General features: G+C 42.2%; 1 protein-coding gene across 1 annotated transcript in view; it reads left to right on the plus strand.

Annotated features, from left to right (window-relative positions):
* Positions 1-2,099: 2,099 nt before the first annotated feature.
* Positions 2,100-15,000, plus strand: part of LOC310791321 (uncharacterized protein) — a 23,597-nt gene continuing 10,696 nt past the window's right edge. The window contains exon 1 of the transcript XR_014553427.1: positions 2,100-2,175. The gene's annotated coding sequence lies outside the window, so the exon portion shown is untranslated. The remainder of the gene's footprint in view (positions 2,176-15,000) is intronic.

The following is a 15,000-nucleotide window of genomic DNA, read 5'->3' on the forward strand; positions in this document are numbered from 1 at the left end:
TCGGGGGAGTCTGGATCGGGCTCGCGTTCGTCTGCGTTTCTGGGGTTTCGGTTGTGAGCTGGGATGAAGCTGCGTCCGATTATAGGCTTTCTGCTGCGCGTTTCAAAGTGCGCTGCACCCAGACTATTTTCGGAGCGCTCAGCCTTGTGCGCCGGCTCCCAGCGCGACACTGAAAAGCCAAACCATTCTCATGAGAATGGTTTGGCTTTGGTTTTATTTTCTGGCGGCTAATCGTGTGGAGAAACTATGCAGCAGAGACAGAGGGGCTCATTTGTGGGAGCGGATTGACTGCTGTTCGCAGCTAACGTTGGCTCCAGGCAGCCAGAGCAATCTGTGCCGCTCTGGCTCATGCATCGGTTTCTCTTTCATCACGGGGCTTTTTCTGCTTTTTTTCCTCAACTTTCTCTAATCTGGAGAGCACTGTCGCCACCTAATGGGTCCATAAAATAGGTTATACACCTTCAATAGCTACAATATTTTTTACAGGAGATGCACGAGGCTTTGATCCACGTCCCACCGTCAAAAAACGCAATTGACGACTTTGGTCGTCTTTGGCACTCTACGTTACTATTCGAATTGACGACTATACTCGTCCTTGGCACTCAATGAGTTAAAGTTCATGAAAAAAAGTGGCATTCTTGTTTTTCCCCACAATAATTTCATAATACCATTTGTAATGCCACCGTTGTAGTGCTGTTGTTCAAAATTAAAGTACATTTTCTCAGATTTATTGGTGTCTTTCTAGTCACACAATTTAATAGTCAGTGTTTCCCATACACTGATCTATTTGTGGTGGTACACCCTATATAGATTTTGACCCCCACAAATACTGCCACATATTCATTTCAACTAGTTGACTGCAAACTCCTGCTTTAGTGCTTACAGTATATTATTATCTTGTCGGAATTTTATTCCAGCCAATAAGTTAGGAAGTTCCCTTTTGATTTAATTTTACTTTTGTTTTGCCTACAAAGCAAAATGTTACTTTACTTGAAACTCCCCTGAAGTGATTTTGGTATTACCGTATGTATGCAAGCATAATTCTACCATAAGTAACCTGTATGCAGAATATATATAGTATATATAGGGAAACAATTATTTTTTCATTGCTGTAAAACCACAGAACGGTAAAGAAGATATTGATGTGTGTAGTTCTTCATAGATCTAGTCTCTTCATTTTGATCTCAAAGTGCACCAGCTTGATCCATTTTTACTTGAAACTGTACAAAATTTTCTTCCAGGGGGCCATGCCCCCGGACCCCCCTAGGGGTTCAGCGGTCCATGACCTTTGGGTGGGCTGAGCCCACCCAAAGGTCTGATGCTAAAACCGCCCCTGATGTCGCCCCCTAGCTGCACAAAGTAAACATTACAGCGTGACTATAACAAACTGACCAACAAATGGGCGGACGGAGACCAAACCATAATGAGGCCTCCACCCTTTAGGGGACAACTAGTTTCGTCCTGCAGTCCCAGGTGCTTTTTCTGCTGCTGCCCCCAAACTGTGGAATAGCTCTGCCCCTCCCTGTTAGCTCCACCCTTCCCTGTTAGCTCCACCCCTCCCTGTTAGCTCCGCCCCTCCCTGTTAGCTCTCCCCCTTCTTTGGACACTTTTAAATCGAGACTAAAAACATACCTTGACTCCCTGGCCTTTGAATCTTAACATCTTTAAAATCGCTCTCTGTATTACTGTTTGCCTGATTACCGGTATGTTGTTTTGAATGGCATGTTGTACAGCACTTTGGTCAACTCAGCTTGTTTCTACATGTGCTTTACTAATATATATATATTCACAAAATATTGCAATATTTGATATGATCACATATTGGCCCAAGCCTACTCATTCATAGAACCATCGGCTATTGTTGAGCAGTTTAAGATGTAAGTTACAAAACAGAGTAAGGGTCAGAAAGTGAGTTTTCTCAAGTGTAACGTAACCTTGTCTGTGTGATGATGTCACCCCTCAGGTAAACCCAGGTCCGAGTCGTGTGTCTGACACACCAGCTGCAGCACAGACACAACCGACAGACCAGGAGGATGACCTGGACTACACCACCGTCCACTTCCCCAACACACAGACAGATACTATCTACTCCAACGTCAGGCCTCAGAGAAGAGCGAAGGAGGAGACTGACCACTACGCTGCTGTCAACATCAAAACACCACAAACTGATGCTGGGTAAGCTGGACTTCACATTTTGAGAGGAAAAATGCATGAGTTTTAGACAATGTCCAAGATCTTTATATAGATTATAACCATTTCATTACCGTTGTATTTAAATTGTCTATTTTGTAAAGCTGTTTTTAATGAACGTTGATCAATTTCCTCTTATCTTCAGAATGCACTAATTTATTTTTTCCCCTCAGAAGCAGAAGCCAGGATGCTGATGAGGATCTGTCTGAGCTGTACAGCACAGTCAAAAAACCCTCCAAAAACCCCAGATTCTGAACAAAACACAACGCAACACAACGCAACGCAAGGCAACACAACACAACACAATGTGATTATTATTAAGACATGGGGTTATTCCATCTTTATTTATGCAGGTAGCCTCAATGAGATTTAAAAACTGTGCCTTAAGAGAGACCTGGCCAAGAAGGCAGCATCATGACAACCATAGATAAAAGTTCAACATGTAAACAACATTGTACATAATGTAAAGCTCTGGTGCTGTTCAGCAGATTTAGCAGGAGGGTGGCTTTTCTTGCAGTGGTGTGTGCTGCTGTCTTTGTGGGGTCTTTGGCTTCTTGGTGGTGTGTGTGTGTGTGTGTGTGTGTGTGTGTGTGTGTGTGTGTGTGTGTGTGTGTGTGTGTGTGTGTGTGTGTGTGTGTGTGTGTGTGTGTGTGTGTGTGTGTGTGTGTGTGTGTGGTCTTATAGCCTCTCAGACGGCAGTTGATTGGCAGGGTTTTTGTGGGGGTGAGTTCCTGGTCTGGGTCCTCTCGGGCTCTTGTGGAGGCAGTTTGATCTTGGGGCCCGTGGGGACCGGGGTGCCTTGCACCTGGGTCAGGTGCTCCAGGGGACATGGGGTGGGCACCAAGAAATGTTGGTGCATCAAGAAATGTTAACTAGCAAATAAGAACACATCCAGAAAGCGTGCTTTGCACAATAAGAAAACATACAACGCAATGTAAATATAGGAAAAAGAAAACATAAAAAACCACAAAAAAGTAACGTTATTCCTTCAGTTATTTGTACTTTGTACTATGTTTGTTACTTTAGATAGTGTGATTGCTGGGCTGACTGACATGCACTGCTGCTTTCTACAGTAGATGTGATATTGGCAGTGTTGGGTTGACATGGTGTTGCAGCTGTGGTTGTGATGCATATGGATGACTGTACTTGTGCGGTCGACGTTGTGTTTTATGCTGAGTATTTTGGTATTGTTGACTCAGTAGTAGCCTAGCCCTATAGGCTATGCCCATTTGATGTGACATTATGCAATTTCTTTCTTGCAGTAATGATCTAGTCAGGTCTCATAGGCTAGTGATCCCCCGTTACATTGCCTAAGATCACAATAAACAGTTTAACTGCAATTATGTTGCAGCTTGGACTCTACTTTATTTCCTGTCAGTTATTGTATTAGCAAACACTGCAGAAGTTAAGCTATAGGGTCCATTTAGAGTGTTTATTGTCAAGTTGAAATGGTCTATATAGTGTCCCATCTGAAATAACTGAAGTGTGTTGATTGTCTTCTGCTCTGGCTGCACAGCAGAGGTGTGACTTTCATGTCACACTGTGCACACGTGTTAAACGGCCCAAACAGTAATCTATGGAAAACATCTAATCTCACTGCTCAAATTAGAACATGGTGTTGATGACTCATTCTAGGTGACAACTCAAACTGTTGTTTGTCCTTGTTATGTTGACGACATATTACAAATAATAAGCATATTTTGTGTTCAATCGACAGCAAACTGTCACATCTGCTTCGTCAGACTGTCCTACACAAATGTAATAAACAGATTTGAATTATCACAAATAGAGCCCACAGTGCATCAAAATGTTTTACTGTAAAGAGTACTGGAAAGATCTACTACAGATTCTCGCAAAATAAATCTCCAATGTTCATGTAAATAATTCACAAAATGTTGCTGTCGTGCTAAATGAAGTATGTACAATTTCAGAGTTTTATCTAAAAAAAAATCTTTAAACATCAGCTTTTCACTTGTGGAACATTTAATATTTGTGAAAACAAATATTAAATGCAAATTCTCAGAATGTTGTTTTCAATACTACTGAATATTGAATACTGAATATTTGACACTGTAGTTTGAAATCTGCCTGTAAATGCATAGACAGCTGTTATACTGCACCCTGCTGGTTTGGCTAAGTCATAGTGTGAAGCCTCCTAGTGGAGTTAGCTCAACTAGATCACAATGTGCCATTGGTCGCAAAGGTTGCGAGTTTGAGCCCTGGGGGATGCAGAATCGACATGCTGCCTACTCAGACATTGTGCTGAGTATCTATTTACACCCTGAATTACTTTTTATTGCTTATCTTATTGCTTTTTTATGTTTATTATTCAAATGTTTTATGTATTATTATTATTATTATTATTATTATTATTATTATTATTATTTTATTATTATTATTATTATTATTATTATTATTATTGTTATTATTATTATTATTATTATTATTATTATTATTATGTGAAACCACTCATCTCCTTTTCTTTCTTTTTTTATTTTTCCCCTTCATGGTTCCTCAAGGTCAGCTCTATAAAGCATGCAAATTACAGTAGTGGGTGGAGTAAACAAGAAATGGTAATCAAGTAAAAGTAGCCTACAGTGACTTTATAATATATTGACTCAAGTAGAAGTAAAACATGTCCATAAAAATAATTACTTGAGTAAGAGTAAAAAAAAATCTATGATGCCATATTGTAAATATATTACCACTTCACTGTGTGTAGTATATTGTTAAGATGAAATAAAGTGACTTGTTCATGTAATGCTTTTCATATTCGCCTATATACTGTATTTCATAATAAAGACTAAAGGAAAAAATTTGTTCTTATTTCTCACTAACTCCCTGATCGTTGTCACTCAAATGACTCACTGCTTGAATGATAACTCAGCAGGTAGACAATATTTTTCAAATGTCAATGGATTTTTAGGGGAACGCCTTGTTATTGTACCTTGTTTTTCTATTTCCTGTGAGATGGTACATTCTAGAAAATGTGAACCATATTCTATTATGGCCTCAATTAGAACCACAATAAATATAACCCCATCGGCCTGATGGTGGCAGTGTAGCGCTATAATTAAGGTTGTGTGTGTGTGTGTGTGTGTGTGTGTGTGTGGGGGGGGGGGGGGGGGGGGGGGTAAAGCAGAGGATAGTTTAAATAGCAGAAGATACATTCTTAAATAGATTGATTCTCAAAATGTCCTTGTGAAATCAGCAGTCACTCTGTCAGTCCCATGTGTGTTGTGTGTGGTGAGCAATAGAGGAAAGTGGCCCAATGGTCTCTAGGAGGGCAGTTCTATGGTTTCCATATGAGGTGCTGGTTGGTTTATATGTTGCTTCGGCAGCACAGACAATTGCACGTTAGGGGGAGGATAAATTTAATCTGGGATCATCTAGGATATTGCATTTTACGAGTCAGTTTGGCTACATAATAATAAATAATAATGTTTGACTGATATATAAGCAATAATTGCACAAAATGTTTTATACAATTTGTGTAATTTGTGATTATTATATTCTTCTAGTCAATGGGCTTTAGCCTATCAGTGTCTGTTTGAAAGATTTCTTTAATTGTGTCTTGCAAGGGTGGACAAAATTACATCCACTGTTCCACTCTCATACTTCAGTAACCTTTTTTGTATACCTGTGTTTTCAGTCAATAATTTCACCTACCTATGTATATTATGACTAAAATATTGCACATAGAATACTTGCCAAAGGTGACCATTTCTTATGACTAATACATTTAATCTTTTGAAACAGTGTTGATCAGCTTTATCAGATGTTAATCATGGAGTATTTCATCATGTTCATTAGCCCACAAATGAGCAGCTGTTTTACATTTTCACATTAGGATGATTTAGATATGGCAAACAATTTTGTGCTTGACTTGCTAACTTACTGGTAATGTTTTGTGAAACAAGTTAGCACCAAAGACATTTATGTTAGGGTTAATATCTGTCAGTGCCCTTGACCAAGGTACTGGCAAAATAACTGGAGTTGGTCCCCAGGCGCTGCACAGTGGCTGCCCACTGCTCCTAGTTATAGGAAGGTTCCTAGAGGATGGGTCAAATGCAGAGGATGAATTTCCCCAAGGGGATAAATAAAGGATAACTTAACTTAAATTAACTTAACCAAGTTGGAGATTTTACCAAAATATTGAGGCGCAGTTGATACTATGTTTTGCTTTAGCTGCCATCTTGATTTAGATTTTTCTAGCAAAACGACATGGCATGCTTTCAGAGCAGAGCAGCAATGGTCATGTCAGTAGTCACTACATTCACTGGTAACCCACTAGTTGATAATGTTATAACGTGATAATCATGTAATAATTTAATTTACAATATCTAGGGTGTAGCCTATACAGACATTGTACACAGACAATATTAGTTTAGCAGAAAGGGCCGTCAATGTATTTCATTCCGAATGGGGGATAAGTGGCATTAAAGCCCATAACTTGAGAATGCTCACTCTTTTCCTCATCAGATTTGCTGAGGCATGCACCAGGTGGCTGCCCTACATCACCAAATAGTCAGAAAATGATTTACCTCAAAAGATAATGAATTATAGTCCTGTAAATATAGCTTTAGTTTAGGCGGAAATTGTACTTTGTGATAGGAACATAGGACTCCATCACTTTTCTCTCATTTATCAGAAAAACAGAAATCCCTGATAAATATACCATTACTGAATTGTCTATGGTGCTATTGAACACTAACCAGTAGTTGTATGGAGATATCTGTACAGTTCTATTGCAAATTAGATTTCTTTAGACATAAGCCTCCCTTTTCTCTGAAACAGTCAAAATTCCGAATGGGGGTATAAGTGGCATAATACTACTACTAATAATTGTATTTGTATTTGTATTACGACTGTCTCCCCGACAAGTCACTCCCCAACTCAGCAGGGAGGTGAGCTTCGAAAGGGAGATTGTCTATCTTTGATCTAATCAAGACAATTGTTCCCCACAGCCAAAAGGTAAACAAACTAGGGACAAGACCCTTTGAGCCGAAACTCGAGAGTGGGTTGAGCCCACTCCAATAACGAAAACATGTGATTGGCTCACAACGCCATTGGTCATTTTAATATTTGGTTTTGCTTAAAACTACTGGAAAACAAAGTCTTGCGATAGCATTCAGTCAAACCGAGCTGCTGGAGGGGGTTGGAGGTGCCAGGAAGCCAGCACGTCCCACCCCCCCCTCTCTGCACCATCTGCTAGCACCCAGGCCTGAGCTGGCCCGGAGGAACTGAGCCCCACAGCCAGCATCAGAGGCAGAAATAGACTACAGTGGAAAAAGGCCGTGAGTCTATAGGAAATAGCATGCGTAACTGAGATAGCTCTACTTAATCTCAGTTTACTTTAAGTCGGTTTAGTTGTTATAAGTCGCAAGGAAAAGCCCTCCTTGTGCTTCCAGACACTTAGCCCAGACGCCCAGCTGGACAACCAACCGACATTCAACACAAGAGCACACCGCAGCAGACCCAACCGGGCTGCTGCAGAAAGGACCCACCGTGGCATCCAGCCACAGAGAGCAGCACGTCCGCCCCAGACATCGACTCAGCCAACCTCAAACCTCCGCTGCACGCGTCCCCAGGCCAGGGTGAGCGGCGCGGAGAACATCGCTCCTAAAGACCGACGCCATCCTCTTCACCGCGCCTGAACCCACAGCGCATAGGACAAGTCTCCCCAACCAACAGAGGATCCCGCTCAACGGAGTGGAACCCGCGTGAGAGTTCATGGTTTAATGGTTCTGGGCAGGGTTAGGGTTGATTACAGTTTCATGTATGTTGATGTACAATGTTTGGTACACTGTAGTGATCTATGAGAACTTCAGGCCAGCAGTGATTCTCTCCCTCTCTCTCTCTTTCTTAAATTTTGGCAAAACCGCCATTTTGAAAAGGAGGCGGTCTTCACACGATCAGACCGCCCCTCAGCCAATCCTGTGATGACATCAGGAGACACCCTTTACAAGATCTCTCTCCCTCTCTCTCCCTCTCTGTCCTCCTTGCCTTACACCACACACACACACACACACACACACACACACACACACACACACACACACACACGTACACACACACACACACACACACACACACACACTCATACACACACACACAATTGATGTAATGTTTATTCATATATTAGCTATAGATGTGATAGATTAATTTGTAGAATTAGATGCGATGAACTGACATTTTAATCATTATGTTAATGTCCATTGATATTGTGATTGATTAAATCTTTTTATTACATAAGTCTATGAATCTTGGTGATTATTCATGATGTATTTATACCTGTGGAAATCTGTAACAGAAGCTTATGGACTTTAACCCTTCAATTAACTGTACAAAGTACATTATATCATTATGAGACTGATATGATAATTTGGTTTGGTGTCTAAAATAGTCATAACTTGACTTTTAGACAGGTGTGTGGCCTTATCCACGCTGGTGCCCCGAATCTTACAGAGAATACAATATTTTCTGTTAAATCTCATACATTTATGAATATTAATAATTCATCATTATTAATAATCATATTTCATAACCAAACCAACTCCTACGAGCACAACATCAGTTTGCAGCAAAATTAGCCATTTCTGCTACATCAAACATGCTGATTTACTGGCTCACTGCTGTCAGAGAAACCAGTTGGTAAAGAGCAGATTTTCTTCCTCTTTTCGTTATTAGCATGAATAATGAAAAGAGGAAGAAAGTCTGCTCTTTACCAACTTGTTTCTCTCCAGTCTAGCCTGCCTGTGCCGACCACACAAGACCACATCTTCTCCACTGTAAGTTCTGTCTAAGGGGAGCAACCCTCACCTGATCCGGAGTTCATCTGTGAAAATAGCTTAAGACAGAGAAACTGTCTTTTAATGTTACTTTGAACGTCTCTGCAGCCTGGACAGAGAGGAGAGGAGCAGCTATGACTTCTACAACAGCAGCAACTGGATTCATCGTCTTCCTTCTCTCTGTGCCAGGTATTGTAATTGTACATTTATATTTTAAGCATTTTGCTGACATGCTAAGAGCAACGTAAAGAGACGGTTGGCTAGAGTAACGGCGCAGTGGCTCAGTGGTTAGCACTGTTGCCTCACAGCAAGAAGGGTTCAAACCCCGGTCCGTTCCAGGTCCTTTCTGTCTGGAGGTTGTGTATTTACTAGTATTTCTAGTTTCTAAGTGCTTGTGAAATAGAAGGAATAGAAGCTTCTGAGGAATTCTAAAGTTCCAAATTTGAAGTCATCATCACAAGAATATGATTTGACAGCAAGATCATCCATATCACACTAGTCTATATTGCCATAGACTGCCAGTCTGTGGCTGGAAAAAAAAAAATCATGTTTTCAATTGTTTTTGAATGCATTTGGCTGAGTGTACCAAATCATGCTTTCATCACAAATGTCATGCACAATAATGCTTTACTGTCCCGCTAGACGTGAAAGCCTTCTCCCTCGCTGTGGGTAGTAACCTACCGTGGCAGGTGTTATGCCGAGTTTTGCCCCAAATGCCTCCCCACCTCACGGGAGCGTGCACGTGTCTCCTCCTGGATTCGAACCAGAAATCCTCGGTTTAAGACAAATGCTCTAGCAATGAGGCTACAATCTATGAAGCCTCGGTCCCTTGTCTCACGTATATAGCATCAGGTGAGAGCGAGAGAGAGTAGGAGGGAGAGAGTAGGGGGGAGGGGAGAGACACCTTGCAAACATTACTATTTAAAGGAGAACTTACCTCCAAAACACTTTTTTTCAGCTTTTAACCAATATATATGACTTTGGGGGTGATGTGTGAAGAATTCTGGTCAGAATTTCCACATTTGACACCAAACTGTTGCCATTTTACCATTTGTATCATTTTTCAGCAGCATACCTGGCATAAGCGCCCTCTAAGGGTGTAACACTGCTTTTTTTTTTTCTCAAATGAATGGGATATTTGACACGTCGTGACGTCACGGTGACCCAAAGACTATGGGATTTCAAGATAATTACTCCTACCCCCCCTGTACCCTTTCGGCTCCTCAGAACTCCAAGCCTATTTCTATTGAAGTTTGCTCTTAAAATACTGAACCAAACGTCGTCAAAGTTGGCACATGTCTTAATTATAGTTAGTTTCCTGCTGAATGTGTCATTACTTTATTGATATCTTACCTGGATAAGCTCGAATGATGATGTTTATATTATCAGTCCGAGTTGCAAGCACTGTCTCCAGCCCAGAGGCAGGCGGGAGAGAGTCGTACTGTAACATGGACGAGCCCCAAGCTCCGCGGGCGCGCGCAGCAGGCCAGCAGCAGCTGGGCTCTCTGAGAGCAGAGAGAGCAGTCTGATATTTCCGCAAACAAATATGGTCGCAGTTTAGCGCACATGTAAAATATAACGCTATACTACGACGTGACAACGTGACAAAGCTGGTCTAAACACATCGGCTACTGTAATATCGTCACTGTGTACAAGCAACGGGGGGGGGGGGGGGGGGGGGTTGACTCGCTGTGTGTGTGTTTTGCTGTCTGGAGCACTTTCTCCAGTGCTCTCTGTGCACAGTCTGACATTTCCGCGGCTATCAGTCCGACTTGGAAGCACTTTCTCTCGGCCAGTCAAACGGGAGTCTGCTCGCTCATGCACCTGCGGGGCGCGCGCACACTGCACACAGCAGCAGTGAGAGGCGGGGGCTTTCAGTCAGCAGAGCAGAGCAACTGGCTCTGTCTGTGTGTGTGTGATCCGAGGAGGAGAAGAGCTCTGTCCTGCTCTGCGCCCTGAGAGGAAAAATCATAGGTGCTGTAACTTTCAACAAGAATCACGAAAAGCCCCAAAACGCAAATTAAAAACGGATTTCATTGCGCGGTTTATCGCTAGTTGTACGAGGGAATGACGTGGAGAAATCTCGCATTGTGTTACCCCAGAGCGAGAGGTTTGTCCTATTGTGGGTGTGCTGCTGTTAACGAGCCCATGTCACTTTGCTCCCGTAACGTAGTTTGAGTAGTTTCCATAGAGATACATGCAGAAAAATAATTAAATTTCTAGTTCGCCACTGAATTACCAAATTGATATAACTTAAAACCATTTTCAGATTTTCTGTTTCCATACAGACCAACAGCGTTGGCTAGTTGTTGATATTTATAGAGATATTGCCCCTCTCAAATAAATTATTTTTGAGGCAGTAGGCAAACTGTAATGGCGTCGATTTCCGAAAAAGAATCTCGACTTGAGCACAGCCAAAGAGTCCAGTATAGACAAGAGTATATGTCATTTCTTGGTTTTTTCCATAGGTATTTTCAAATCACTGTTCTAATACATATCTAGGGGGTAAGTCCTCCTTTAAAGACAATGTCATCTAATCTCAAATAGGCGTTATCCAATGATGAGAAATTACATGTTTTTGGAGTGTGTAACCCTCTGAAGTCTAATTGATCACTCCTTTATAGTGTCTGTCTTTATTTATTTTTGTAGCCTATTGTTATGAAAATTATTAATATAACTTACAGCCAACTCCTTCAGACTATGAGGGACAGGGGGATGCAATATTCGGCACAGTGGATTTTGCAGCTGCCGAAATATGCACCCCCCCACCCCTTTCTAAGACCAGGTGACTGTTAGCTCTATGAAATTCTCAATGTCACTCACAAACAGCCTAAAATATCAACAGTCACCTGACCTTAGAAAGGGGGGTGGGGGGGTGCATATTTCGGCAGCCGAATATCGCACTCCCCTGTCATAGTCGGAATGAGTTGGCTGTATGTTACTGTATATAAATAATTTTCATAACAATACAAAAATAAAGACACACATTAAATAATTCAAAATGGACGTGTTTATTCATCTGGGGCCGGTTGCACCAACTGGTCTTACACTGGTCTTAAGCTAAGTTGGTCGTAACTTTACGACCTAACAGCTACGCCGGTTGCACCAAGACGGCTTAAGCCTTATTTTCACTACGACCAGGCGTAACTCCTACGCCTGGTCAGGAGGAGGCATAGAGCCTGCCTGTAACAGAGATCTCCGCGGAGACCTTTTTGACCGTCATCGTCGTAACACCGCCAGTTCGCCGTCTTTAAAAGCACGACGTTAGATTATAACTAACTAGTTGTGTGGCTTAGCCTTCCAAAATGTTGCCGTTAATTTTTTAGAATGTAATACATAGAATTGGGAACGTTACATTCAATTTCATTCAGACTGTCTTTCTGGCTCAATAGCCGCCATTTTTTTCCCGGAGCGAGGGAGGATGGGAGGAGGGAGGGTGTTTTACAGTAGTGGCTGAGAGAGCGTAGTGGCACAGTGACGCTCCAAGCAGGTCGCGAGGCACATTTTCTGCATCATCATCCAATCAGGGTGCATTCCCTGGCAATTCACATGGACGCGCATTGCTACGACCAGCATAGTTAAGACCAGACATAAGCCGTGTTGGTGCAACAGGCGTAAATCCATGGTCTTAACTAAGACCGACGTAGGAGTTACGACCAGGCATAAGACCAGTTGGTGCAACCGGCCCCTGAGGTTTAGTCTACTGTAAGTCTCTTGTTTATTTATAAACCAGAGATGGTTTCCTTGTTACATGTCCACGTTGAGGACAAAATTAATCATTCACAAGCTCTAAAATAATAAGAGAAGCCAGGGAGCAGCCAGTTACTTTGACATGAACAAGTACTGTAGTACTACTTTCTTTGAGTACCACAATTTAGTTTCATGTAGCTGCCCTATGCAAAGGATGTGTAAATGGTTCATTTTAACACACATTTCAGAAAAATCGCTCTTCAACATGTCAACAGAGTAATGGCCTCTGTGCCCTGGCATGTGGCCTTGTGCCCTAAAAAATGGCGATTCCGAAGGCCGGATGGCCTTGAACCTATAATGGCGAAATTCCCACCCTGACCACAACCATGTTTGTTATGACCGGCTCGTAGGCCACAACAAAAGAGGCAGATGTACAAAAGAGGACTTTAACAATAATCAATATTTATTATAAAACCCAGGAAAAGGTAAAGAATATACAACAAAAAGTACAATGGAGTTTGGTTATCAGTGGTGTCTGGAAGTGTATGGGTGCAGTGGGAAATGTGTGGTGTGTGTTGTCAGTGTAAAACAAAAGACAAAGGTGAGAGCAGCTTGGTCTGGAGGAGAGAATGGCTCTGGCTCTGCTCTGCTGACGGTGCACCCGTTCTACAATGAATCACCTCATTCAATGGAAAGGAATTGCTATCGGGTGGACTGTCAGGGCAAGTAGCCCTAAGTAGAAGGCCTGGCAGCAGTGATCAGGTGCTGCCCATCTCCAATCAGGCTAATCAGCCCAGCTCCCAGCTCAACAGCCAGCAACATGCAATGCAAAGCTGGAACAGTATGCAGGCCAAAGTAAATGGACAATAGGCCCTAGGGCCGTCACCCCCCCCCGCCCCCCCCCCCCCCCCCCCCCCCTTAAAGACAGGGTCCCAAAGGGAATCCTGGAACACTTTTTTCCCCCTCTTTACCAGCTACAAAATGAAATAAATAATGTGATGCAAAAATTTATATAAACACCTCACCGCATATTCAGAGAGCCTCAAGTCCACCCCCTCCATCCTCAGCAACTGAATTCCGTGAAGCGATTTAAGAGGAGAAGGGAGAGTCCAGGGGCCTCTGGAACAGCAGGGAGCAAGACATAATGTAAATTTAAGTCCATTTTACTAAGGATAGCCACGGATCCCCAGACAATATGTCTACGTTGTCTGATCATTATCTGAATAGAACATGTCAACATGTTACAGGACTTGAGCAACAAAGCCCAACAAAAACACCTCAGGGCAAGGTAGAAGTAGCCTAAGCCAAAGGGTCCTTCCAGCACCACCCCCACTCTCAGAGAGGAAGGGTGAGCCTCAGACCATCCCACTACCTGAGCATCGGACCAGTACGGGCAGCCCACAGCGTGGAAAAGGCAACCTCCGCTCCCCCTTCCCCGCCAGAACTGGACTCACTGACCGATGCTCTGCATGTTTGATTCCTGAGGGATAAGCAAAGTTGACAGTTAAAAGTGTGCATGTGATTCATGGAGGCTATCCACATTTTTCATCAGAATCTACATTTTTAGTGAGAAATACTATACACGATTAGGTCATATTTACATGGGTTACCCCACAACTTTTTTAAGGCAACTACTAACCACTGAGCCACTGTGTTGCCTAAGATCATTTCAAAATGGCTATGTCCACATTGAGGACATTATTCACAAGCTGTAAAATATAGAGAAGCCTGCCAGCAGCAGTGTTATTGCTTTGATATTTACCATTACTACTTTCTTAAGAGTACCACAATTTGTATTAGATAATTAGAATAGCAATTAGTTCAAGATTCAAGTTCAAGATTCAAGATTTTTATTGTCACTCCGTAGTACAAGTATCACGTGTGAAATTCTTGTGGTGTAGACTCCGTTACAACATAGTGCAAAATGACAGGGCATATAGGTGCAGGAAAACAAGAGAAACAACAAGCAATAAAACAAACCAAAAAACAGTGACATATTCACTGCACATAGGTGCAAATAGTATAGACATCATTTAAACATAATTAAACATAATTAAACATTCTGTTTGCACAGGTGCAAATAACATAGACCTAATTAAACATACGTAATGGTAGCAGCTGCAGTACAGCTACTAAATTATTGTTGGGAGTTTATTTGTGTATGTTAAGGCGTCTCGTGGCCTGCGGGAAGAAACTGTCCCTCAAGCGATTTGTGCGTGCTTTTGGGACACTGTATCTCCTCCCTGAGGGTAACAGGGAGAACAGGCTGTTGCGGGGGTGGTTTGTGTCCTTGATGATCTTCAGTGACCTCCTGAGGCACCGCTGGTTG

Source organism: Poromitra crassiceps, assembly GCF_964638095.1.
Source record: "Poromitra crassiceps genome assembly, chromosome: 16".
Lineage (NCBI taxonomy): Eukaryota > Metazoa > Chordata > Actinopteri > Beryciformes > Melamphaidae > Poromitra > Poromitra crassiceps.